At 44.6% G+C, this 12,207-nt stretch overlaps 1 long non-coding RNA gene across 1 annotated transcript; it reads right to left on the minus strand.

Annotated features, from left to right (window-relative positions):
• Positions 1–2,537: 2,537 nt before the first annotated feature.
• On the minus strand, positions 2,538–3,311 carry LOC144761734 (uncharacterized). The gene is made up of 3 exons (XR_013595875.1): positions 3,289–3,311; positions 3,092–3,152; positions 2,538–2,643 (listed from the first exon to the last, which is right to left on the minus strand). It is a non-coding gene; the product is annotated as an uncharacterized LOC144761734 (long non-coding RNA).
• Between the last annotated feature and the right edge of the window lie 8,896 nt (positions 3,312–12,207).

A 12,207-nucleotide genomic window follows, 5' to 3' on the forward strand; every position in this document is an offset into this window, starting at 1 on the left:
CCGTCTAGCTCTCAGGTATTGGTCAGACATAGCGAGAATTATATGAGAGTAGTTAGGATTTCACGTTATACTAACCATGTACTCTTTTGTTGCAGGTATCCTTCTCCCCGCTGTTTCTTTCATAATACCTTCCCTCACCTGATTGCCTTACTGCTCTGTGTTAAGTTATCCAGAGTTGGGGGACGTCAGGAGGTGGACCCCTTTGAGCATCACCCGGAATCCAAGGAGAGTACATGAATCTTACAATCTGGATGACAATACAGTGTTCAGCAATTCATGGTAGGACCACCTGAGGCACCTAGCACAGGTGTTAGATAGGATACAGGAGGTGAAACTGAACATCGATACAACAAAGAGTCAGGCGAGGAAGTGGTCTGTAGTGTGTCATGGGCAAGAGCTGGGAATGTTCACCCGTTGGATGCCAATATTCATTCTGTGATGAAGTGGGAGGTGCCCACCACCCAGACTGAAGCAAGGCCTTTTTATGACTCACAGTGCATTACAGGAACTTTGTGGGAATCGTTGGAAGCATAGTTCCCCATTGAATGCTTTGACCTCCAAGAGACAGCCCAGGAAAGTGGTATGGTCTGAGGAGTGCCTAAAAGCATTTGAGAAACTTAAAGAAGGCACTATTCACGGCACCTGTACTGAAAGCACCTGACTACAGTCAGCCTTTCATTGTACAGATGGATGCCTCTGACAAGGGAGTTGGATCTGTGTTAATTCAACAGGATGACAAGGGTAGAGAGCATCCAGTAGCATTAATTAGTAGGACGTTACTAACATAAGAACAGAACTTGACAGCTATTGAGAAAGATTACCTTGCCATAGAGTGGGACTTGCATAAGTCCTGCCCTTTTTTGTTTGAAAATAAGTTTGTGGTGCAAGCCATTGTAATTGTTGATGGCTATAAAAGGATAGAATCCCAAATTTCTGCAAAGGTTACACTTTGTATTGGATCACAGAGCTCGATTTAGCCAGGGAATGCTGGTGAACTTAACCACCGGTTTTACCTGTCACCACCCAACCTCTCTATGTTAAGAGTTAGTGGGAGGTAGTCTGATCTAGAGGGGTATCTGTTGGGATGGAAAAGTCCCAAGTTTGTTGACGGACATGCACCCCTGCCCTGTGTGCCCTGGTTGCAATGGTCAGCCACAGATTAAGCTTGCCTCGATCTGGCTTTTTCTCTCTACCTCCTTCAGCCGCTGCTCCTCGAGCTGGCTCTGTAGGATGCAACCGTGTCCTATGGCGGCACCTCCTTGAGCTTCACTGATATGTGTTTGATATGTGTTAGCACACTCAGGGATCTATGGGGCAATCTCTCTGCATCACTGGCTGCAGCCGGGGTGCATTGCAGCAGCGCATCGTCCCCTGCCTGCTGCCATCAGCAGGAGTAGCTTGCCCTGGGCAGGGTGCGTGGACTGCTTGCAACAAGACAGACAAGGGCAACGAGTTCCAGTGGGGGATCATCGCAATGAGGTGCAAGGGGATGGCTGCTGCACTAATGCGGCCATTGCCCAAGTGCGGTTCCCAGTCGTATGAAAGAGCTGTAGCTGATTTGTGACGTGAAGTCGGCGACCCTGAATGTCAGATGGGGTCGCCATGAAGATTTCTTCAGTTCTAATCATGCCATAGCCTGTGGGCAGAGTGAAGTCCGCAGCCCCGTATCCCAGAGGCAGCCACTGTAAAGATTATTGTCATGACATTCGGGCTATGGCTCGTTTGTGGAGTGAAGTCAGCAACCCCGTATGCCATAGGGGGCCACCATTAAGGTTACTGCTGTGCCGATCTGGCCATAGCCCAAATGCAGAGTGGAATCTGTGACCCAATATGCCAGAGGGGCCGCCGAAAAGATGACTGCCATGCGATCAGGATATAGCCCCTATACTGAGTGAAGTTGGCAACCCCTTAATGCAAGAGGGGGCCATCATAAAGAGCAAGTTACTACCATGCCAATCGGGCCATTGCTAACATGCACAGTAAGGTTGATATACAGAAACAATGGAGAGAGCAAGGGTTATGTTCACCAGAGTGAACGGGGAGTACTCCTGTACCCCTGGATACAATAGTAGAAAAAACAAAAATGAAGGAGTACCACCAGTGAGAATTCACAAGTCACTGTGTCGGTGGATGGTTTTCACAAAATAGAGGAAAACTCTTTTTCTTAAAAACCCCTCACTCATCACCTAGTGATGACATGCTTCATCATCGGGGTCCACCCTAATGACCTAGCGTCATCAGGGTGTGCTTCAACACCTGATTGCAGTGGAGCAGGTTGTGAGTGGTGGTGCGTGAAAAATGAAAAAAATCAGTGAGTTAAAAATTGTCCTGGTTTGAACTTGTAAAATAAAGATTTTTTATTGGCAAGCAACTGGACAATATTAAAATCGTGGCGAGATAAAATAGGGCAACAATGAGCCCGTGTATCTCTATAATTAATAGGGTCTATGTGTTAGGTCTACATGTTTCAACCTTAATGGTTAAGGTTAACCAGGTTTTCGTCAGGACCATACAACCAAGTGGTGGACGATCTGCGTCCCCTAAAAGACGCACCCAATCCTACCACATGGGACCACTGGATGGCGAAAATGCGCCCGTGGTGTAAGCTCGCTCCACACTGGGTGAGCTAAAAAATCAAAAAACCTGTAAAAGAAAATACCGACATTTGTCAAAGTATTGAACATATTTACAAGCCTGTAACGTAGTGCAGTGCTTCAACGTTGTGTCAGCATGCTGTCACACCCAGTTACATGGTGAATTCAGTGGTAGCATCATACGTCTAGCGTTACCAGTGTCTGGCTCTACTCCAGCATACTTCTAGAGGAGGGAAGTGCAGGTGCGAAATGTGGGACAGTGTCGATTACCCACAACTTTCACACAGAGGGAATATCGTAATTTTCTCTATTCACAACTCACACGTGGTTCATAAAATGGTCACCGCGTGTTACATCCTCGCATACCGACTAGTTGGTGCGAGACTATATCCAATTCGATCGTGCATGCATTGTCAAAGAGAAACTGTACAACACAAAGTAAGACAAACACAACATAGACACAAGACAGACAGAAAGTATATATAACCAAGGCTCACTCTCAATGGAGTGTTCAGGGACTTCATGGGACGGGGGAGGTTACCCTCTTTAAAACGTATTCTGAAAGAGAGTGATATTATTGAGAGGTAGATAAATGCGGGTAAGGAATATCATCCAACTCGTGTCCTGGGCGCGTTCGTTATTGGCGCTAGTTGAAAAAAGACACGCCCGCAGGAAAAAGGGTACTTTTACTCACAGTTAGTTGCCGAGGTATTCAGTTTATAACCTACTGCCTGCACCGCCCCGCTAGTACTGGGCTGGGTGAAGGCGCGAGTGAAATAGAGTGTCGGCGCTTCCGTGATGGGCGTGGTTGAGCCGCGATCACGTGCGCGGAAGGCCGACAGGGATACTAGGACGGTGGCCGCATAGCCTCAAATGGTTGCAGTTAAGGCGAGAGATCGAATCTCGTGTTGGGTAGTTGGGGTAAATCCCAGACTAGGAGGTACAATATTCCAAAATTATTAAATACTAAAAAGATCATAAGGAGTATTTCAGTAATTGTATACAAAGACCTGAATGGCTGATGAAATATTGGTAATAGCATTGTAGATAGCCATATTAAAGGGGGGTTCTGAGATAAAACTGGGGTGTATATTACCAGAAGACCCCGACAGAAGACCAATGTTATGATTTAGGCGTGGTCATACTAACCAGAACGGACCATGACTAGTTAAAATTACAAGAGTGTTACAGTCATGTTTATGGACAACTCCTTAGATGGTTAGGAGTAGGCTGAATCTTGCTCAAAGGGTAGTGGGTAGGCTTACAGTATTGAGGCCCAAGGGACATTATCATTAAGGCCCGTGATATGAGTTTCCAATCTAAGGAGTTGTCCATAAACATGACTGTAACACTCTTGTAATTTTAACTAGTCATGGTCCGTTCTGGTTAGTATGACCACGCCTAAATCATAACATTGGTCTTCTGTCGGGGTCTTCTGGTAATATACACCCCAGTTTTATCTCAGAACCCCCCTTTAATATGGCTATCTACAATGCTATTACCAATATTTCATCAGCCATTCAGGTCTTTGTATACAATTACTGAAATACTCCTTATGATCTTTTTAGTATTTAATAATTTTGGAATATTGTACCTCCTAGTCTGGGATTTACCCCAACTACCCAACACGAGATTCGATCTCTCGCCTTAACTGCAACCATTTGAGGCTATGCGGCCACCGTCCTAGTATCCCTGTCGGCCTTCCGCGCACGTGATCGCGGCTCAACCACGCCCATCACGGAAGCGCCGACACTCTATTTCACTCGCGCCTTCACCCAGCCCAGTACTAGCGGGGCGGTGCAGGCAGTAGGTTATAAACTGAATACCTCGGCAACTAACTGTGAGTAAAAGTACCCTTTTTCCTGCGGGCGTGTCTTTTTTCAACTAGCGCCAATAACGAACGCGCCCAGGACACGAGTTGGATGATATTCCTTACCCGCATTTATCTACCTCTCAATAATATCACTCTCTTTCAGAATACGTTTTAAAGAGGGTAACCTCCCCCGTCCCATGAAGTCCCTGAACACTCCATTGAGAGTGAGCCTTGGTTATATATACTTTCTGTCTGTCTTGTGTCTATGTTGTGTTTGTCTTACTTTGTGTTGTACAGTTTCTCTTTGACAATGCATGCACGATCGAATTGGATATAGTCTCGCACCAACTAGTCGGTATGCGAGGATGTAACACGCGGTGACCATTTTATGAACCACGTGTGAGTTGTGAATAGAGAAAATTACGATATTCCCTCTGTGTGAAAGTTGTGGGTAATCGACACTGTCCCACATTTCGCACCTGCACTTCCCTCCTCTAGAAGTATGCTGGAGTAGAGCCAGACACTGGTAACGCTAGACGTATGATGCTACCACTGAATTCACCATGTAACTGGGTGTGACAGCATGCTGACACAACGTTGAAGCACTGCACTACGTTACAGGCTTGTAAATATGTTCAATACTTTGACAAATGTCGGTATTTTCTTTTACAGGTTTTTTGATTTTTTAGCTCACCCAGTGTGGAGCGAGCTTACACCACGGGCGCATTTTCGCCATCCAGTGGTCCCATGTGGTAGGATTGGGTGCGTCTTTTAGGGGACGCAGACCGTCCACCACTTGGTTGTATGTTCCTGACGAAAACCTGGTTAACCTTAACCATTAAGGTTGAAACATGTAGACCTAACACATAGACCCTATTAATTATAGAGATACACGGGCTCATTGTTGCCCTATTTTATCTCGCCACGATTTTAATATTGTCCAGTTGCTTGCCAATAAAAAATCTTTATTTTACAAGTTCAAACCAGGACAATTTTTAACTCACTGATTTTTTTCATTTTTCACGCACCACCACTCACAACCTGCTCCACTGCAATCAGGTGTTGAAGCACACCCTGATGACGCTAGGTCATTAGGGTGGACCCCGATGATGAAGCATGTCATCACTAGGTGATGAGTGAGGGGTTTTTAAGAAAAAGAGTTTTCCTCTATTTTGTGAAAACCATCCACCGACACAGTGACTTGTGAATTCTCACTGGTGGTACTCCTTCATTTTTGTTTTTTCTCCCGTTTTTTTTTTCCAGTAAGGTTGATAACCTGGTGTGCCAGAGGGGAACACTGTGAAGAACAATGGACATTGCCTCATTCACTCATGGTCAAGAGGAGAGAAAGCCCTGGTGACATGTGCATTCCCAAGCTCTGACTGTGGGTTGGAACTGTGGTTCTGTGAATTCTGAACCCGTTTTATAAATGTCATGATTTCGTCACGAATTTGATAGTAGCAAACCATAACTAGTGAGTTCGGCATGCACGAGTGATCTCGTCATGTTAGACCGACAGATTCACTATGTATTTGGAGATTTCGTTCCGAACCATGGGTTCCATTTTGTGCATGGCAGCCATTCTTTGGTTGCCCTCACATAGGCCGTCGACTGCGGCCGAACGAGTCCTTGGTACACGTACACGTTAGCTCGAGTTCGTGCTGACTTTTGGATGAACCAAGTGAACTGACCTCGTTGCCTGAAGCTGACCTTGCTAAACCAGTTCCCTGCCCGATAGCTGATCAAGATTAAGGATCAGAACACAGGACATTGTAAAGTTTAATATACACACACATCCCTTATCCTGCTCTGTATCTGTTTCTGTTTCTTCCTTTATGGCCTTTTATGACATGGGTTGTGGTCCTTTATTATGGGTATTGTCCGACTTATGTAAGAAGGAATGTTGGGCTTTTCTGTATAATTAATGGTGGGCCGGACAACCGAAAAGTGGGTTTGCCGTTATGCGATACCTTTTGTAATAATGCCTATGATTGGACAAATTGTAAATAATGGGTGTCTGTCCGGAATGTGATTTTTTTGGCATAAAAGGGATGACTCGTTTTTACAAATTTGAGCAGTCTCCTACAAATATACGCGGTGTTGTACTTCGTGGACTTCTGTTTCTGGCTGCAGCCAATAAATTCGTTCTTTGACGCCACCAAGAAGTATCTCGTGTCTCTGTATTCTAAGACAGGTGAACCCGAAGACTTTGGGCATGCCCGTGGCACCGCTGGGTACTAAAAAGCCCGGTTCTTCAGAACCCAACCAGTTGCCACCCCCACCTGTGAGGAGGATCAGAGCTATTTACCTTCTTAATGAAGGAAGTGCCAGGGCCGGCCAGCTTATGCCCCTGAAGAGCCTTGAATGATTCTCATCGCCAGCAGCCGCTGCAACCCTCTAGGAGGTCTGAGAGCATTCTTCCCAGGAACTCCGGTAGCACAACCCCTGCCAGATTGGGTAATATTGATCGTGGACCCAAAGGCCCAGGGGAGAACTTGTTTTGCCACATTGCACTTCCGGCGGTGGAACACTTTTGACTTTTGGAAGAGTCGGAGTGGGACTTCTAAAGAACGCAGTACTAGTGGGGTTTATTCTGAATGTTGCTAATAGTGAATAGGGAATAACACTACTAGTAGTGAGCAGGAAGTGAGACCAAGTGGCCTGCCTGTCATACACTAGAGCCACAGCCTCAGGGAATTGTGTGTATTGTTTGTGTTGCCATATTTAACATTGTTGCCGTATTCAAATACTCCTTTTTTCAAAAAGCCACTATTTGACTGGACAATCATTTCTTGCCATTATTGAACATATTTTGAGATGTGAGCCTGTATTACCCCTGCATCTACCTCCCCCTCCGTGGAGTCTAGGCCTACTCGACCCATGCTACTATTGAGAGTCAAGAGCTGAAGAGATACTTGGCCCAGTTGCTCAGAACCCATAGTAAATCGGGCCCTGTATATTTGGAGTAAAAGGCCTCAGCTCTCACAGTTGGGTGGAGTACCTCCTGATTGCCCCTGTGGCCATCTGAAAGGTGTTCTAACAAAAATTATCTTGGGTTTTTGGGGCAATCTTTTTTATCATATATTATTGACTATGAGGTTGCTTATTCCTTGCTTTATATTTGCCTGTGTTTGTCATATTTTACATCTGTCTGAGTCTATTAATTGAGTCTTGTTCGTTTGTGTTGATGATTTAAATGTATTTTAGAGAGAGTCAACAAACTCTGACAGAACATCAATTGTTGCTTCACTTATTCTATGTAGCGACTGAAGAGTTATTGGTTTGTATAATTCTTACTCGTCTCAACTTATTTAGGAGGTTAGGACTTTCAGTTGCTATTCTCTATATCAACAATATGGTCTTAAGAGTGGTATATCTAAATTTGATTTCTAACTTGTGAGTTGGCTGTCAATAAATGGTGCTCATTGGACAGGTCACAGTGAGTTTGTCACCCTAATTTCTACCACTTCTATCGGTGGAGAAAGATTCATCAGAGGATTATAGCCTCTATGGTAAATTAATTTTAATTGAACATCTAATCGTAAAGGGACACATATGGTTGGAGGATTAAATGAGTGTAGGTTACGTAGACAAGACAAACATTATTTATAAGTATGTTTCTGCTGGATCACTTGTCTGTGTGGGCTGTGTTATGAACAAGACATAATACTTTAAATTGTACTGTCTCAACAAAAGGTAACCATACCTTTTCAGCCAAGCTGGCAGACAACAATTTATTCTTCCTGATTTTAAGAATCAGCCTGATTGGAGCATTTTGATATAGCAGCAATTTCTTGATAGATTTTAAAGGCATAACCAAATAGACCATGTTGCAGTAGTCCAGCCTGGAAGAGATAAAAGCATTCAGTATTTGGAATTTTTAGAATAACTAAATTGATAAAGAATTCTCTTCAGTACCTGCAAGAGGAAAAAGCCTTGTTTGTCACTGATTTTGATAAGATCCTTCATCTGGAGTTTTAAGTCTAACAACACTCTTAGAGTTTTCACATTTTGCAAGGGTACTGGTTTCGTTCACATAATAAAATTCCATTTTGTGCATTCCATTTTGTGCATGCTCACCTCCTTGTTTTTGGAATGGTGCTACTGTTTTTTGACACTGTGCACTAGGACTCTGCTGTCCAGGTCTCAATGCATGTGCTCTCATACCTAAAACATGTATAATTGTCTATACTCCGGATTGGCATATTTAACTTACCTATAAATCCATAGTATACAGTACAAAGTATACACTGGCACTGTAAGTTTGTTACTAGCGGACTGCAGCACACATTGTGCTACCACTAAAGAGACAATTCACAACATGACTGCAGGCCTGCCACCAGTAACCTAGATGTCCAGGTTTCAACTGCCATTTCAACCTGCGCAATAATACCTTTTAATAATAATGCCTAACCCCACCTTTAAGTCAACTTCTTCCAGAGGAAGAATAATCCTATCACACCAACATCTGTAATTATATCCAATTAAGATCATATCATGTCACAGAAAGGTAGGCATATTATTTACAACAAGAGTATTTTATTTATAATATTCTTCTCCAGGTCCTGCCAACACGTGTTTCGTCGTATGGGATCAAAACCCACGACTTCCTCAGGGCTGGGAAACAAAATATACAAAAAACATCATGTAATCCCGCAGTACATCGGGTATTGTGACAAGTTAATAACATTGTCTTATCCATGCATAGGTGACAACTTCCTTATTAATTAGGTCACATATTCAAGTCCCACCACCATCAGGGTAGTGTCCTTAGATAAAAGGGTGAGCATACAGTGGGAATAGAGGTCCCTTAAAGAGTAAAAAATATTGTTAGCATAGGTTGAGGTTAGAGCCACATATCAAGGTAGTCTCCTAGTGAGTGGGGATGTGTAGTATACATAAGGTTTTATTCCACATTAAATGACAGCATCCAACAGCGTCCAAAGGATAAACCAGTGCATAGAAATCAATATGTAAGAAGCACATAAGTGAATTCACCAAGATTATAGTTATATACTGAGCAAAGTGCTCAGGCCTACCTAATATGGTTTTGTCTCTTCTTATATGCCTAAAAGAGGTTAATCCAATTTAGTCGTCCATACAAAATCGATTTTGATTCATCTACTAGTCCAGATTATTAAGGCATTTACACGTACCTTCTGGTTGGTTATAATTCCGACCCAACCTAAATATGGCTGGGTATATATTCTTGTTCTGTGTATCCCTAATAACAGATATTTCTGTGAAGAAAAAAGTTTGTAGGAATACCTATCAGATTGATGAGCAACACGATGTTATTTAAACACTTATCATCATTGTGCTATTCCTTTATTCTCTTATATTCATGCAACATTGCTAAGTTTTAAGTACTACCAATAGCACTTTACTGCGTGTCCTTTCGCTTGAATTAATAAACTGGCTTACCCCAAAGTGTGGAAGAATGCGCCCGAAATCTCAGCGATAAATCCTTCAATATTGTCATCAAGTTTAAATTGCAACAACATCCGTGATTGGTGTATATTTAGTGCTCTATTCCACATGTGGATGCTAGCAAGAGCGGGGAAGGAAAAGGAGGAAAACAGAGGATACCGATTAGTATCCATGCTAACAGAAAGCCTATGAGTTTATCAGCGTCCCTTCTATCACCAAAAATGATTCTAACCTGAGTACGGCATCCCACAACAGCAGCGTTGGCCAGCAGCTCCGTGAATTCAAACGTGCAGCGGATACCGGAAATACTCGTCGTGGCTATAGATATTATGTTAACGCTAGACCGCCCACTATGGGAACATCGGAAAGTATCTACCATATACTGGGGTCGTTACATTGACGATTGCTTACTAATATGGTCAGGGGACATGTCTAGCCTTAAGATGTTCTTGGCAGTTCGGGCTGGACTGTTCCCCTGAGGCGCAGGGTCAGACTGATTTGCATATAGCCATGTCTGAACTGGGGTGGCAGAGTGGGCTAAAGAACGGTGATGGATCAAACCCAGATCTTTTGACTGGGTGTGAGTGTTTGATTGGTTCTGATGCTCTGTCCATCACCACCCCCTTTTGTACCGCTTTGGCCGCCATAAGTGTGGCAGGGTATGTTCAGACGTGAGTCCCTTGCTCACTTTGCCACTGGATTCAAGCAAGCCGGGCTGAAGACGACTGGAATGCCAGAAACCGGTCCTCGGAAGCTTGTTTCCGGTCCAGGGAAGGCATGGCTTGGCAGTTCGGGCTGGACTGTTCCCATGAGGCACAGGGTCAGACTGATTTGCATATAGCCATGTCTGAACTGGAGTGGCAGAGTGGGCTAAAGAACGGTGATGGATCAAACCCAGATCTTTTGACTGGGTGTGAGTGTTTGATTGGTTCTGATGCTCCGTCCATCACCACCCCCTTTTCTACCGCTTTGGCCGCCATAAGTGTGGCAGGGTATGCTCAGACGTGAGTCCCTTGCTCACTTTGCCACTGGATTCAAGCAAGCCGGGCTGAAGACGGCTGGAATGCCAGAAACCGGTCCTCGGAAGCTTGTTTCCGGTCCAGGGAAGGCATGGCTTGGCAGTTCGGGCTGGCCTGTTCCCATGAGGCACAGGGTCAGACTGATTTGCATATAGCCATGTCTGAACTGGGGTGGCAGAGTGGGCTAAAGAACGGTGATGGATCAAACCCAGATCTTTTGACTGAGTGTGAGTGTTTGATTGGTTCTGATGCTCCGTCCATCACCACCCCCTTTTGTAACATTAAAATTAGGCATATAGAAGAGGGCGGGAGGGAGGCGGGCGGCGCGTAGTGGGGCTAAGCGAAGTGTGTGGGTGGGCTTAGCTTCCACCCCACTTCGCGGAGTTTCGCGTAGCCCCACTAAGCACACTACACCCACCCCTAATCAAGACAGACCAGGGGGAGTGCGAGCATGCCGGCAGGCCACCGCATCCCTTCACAAAACTTAACTCATGACTGCTGGCCTGTCAATGCTATCCCCCAGTCCTGTATTCCTCTCCCTGGGGCCATGCTTAGTGTCCTCTTTCTTCTTCTCAGAGACCTTCACTGCTGTCTCTGGAAAGGTTTAAAGCTTCCTAATCCAAAATGTCCATCTCCCATAGGATTCTAAGGGAGCTGCCCAACCCTTAAGGGCACTCTGTTGTGACTTTCTATCCTTCCCATGGTTAAGGGGCAGTTTCTGTTTACTCCTTGCCTCGCAACACTTTAGTACTCCAGTCGTATTGTTTCTCACTCCTGTCCATTTGGTAGAAGTTTCTTCAATTTAGTTCCCTTAAAATCCATCTTCTTCTTCTTGGGTATTCTGCTCTCCTCATCACTCCCTGCAGCTACATTCTCCGACACTCCTGACCACAACACTTCCTGTAGCATCCACCTCCAGTCATCCTGGCCTTCCCTTCATCCAGGCAAAAGTCATCAATGACGTTTTTTGCCCTAGGACTTTCACTCCTATTTGGGACTTTTTCTGGGAGGCACTTTCCACTTAGGTGCTACCTTGTGTCTACTGCAATGTGGCTACTGGAAGGGATCCTCATTATATCTGGCAAATGAGGACTACGAAGGCCTGGAAGTCCAAATCCCAAAATACCCAGAAAGACTCACCCAGTTGTCAGACCAAGACAGTTTGGGACGCCTAACATTTGACTATAGTACAGAAAAGATGAAACAGGCACAAACAGTCCAAGTGGATCAAAGTTAGGTGTTGATACAGATGGTCCAACAGCAAAGGCAAGAGTTTCAATATTTTCATGATGGAAACCTTGCTCTGCATCAAGCACTTACCTGCAAAGTCTTTGATGCTTTCACAGTCTTT

The sequence above is a fragment of the Lissotriton helveticus genome, chromosome 6 (genome assembly GCF_964261635.1).
Source record: "Lissotriton helveticus chromosome 6, aLisHel1.1, whole genome shotgun sequence".
In the NCBI taxonomy this organism is placed as follows: Eukaryota; Metazoa; Chordata; class Amphibia; order Caudata; family Salamandridae; genus Lissotriton; species Lissotriton helveticus.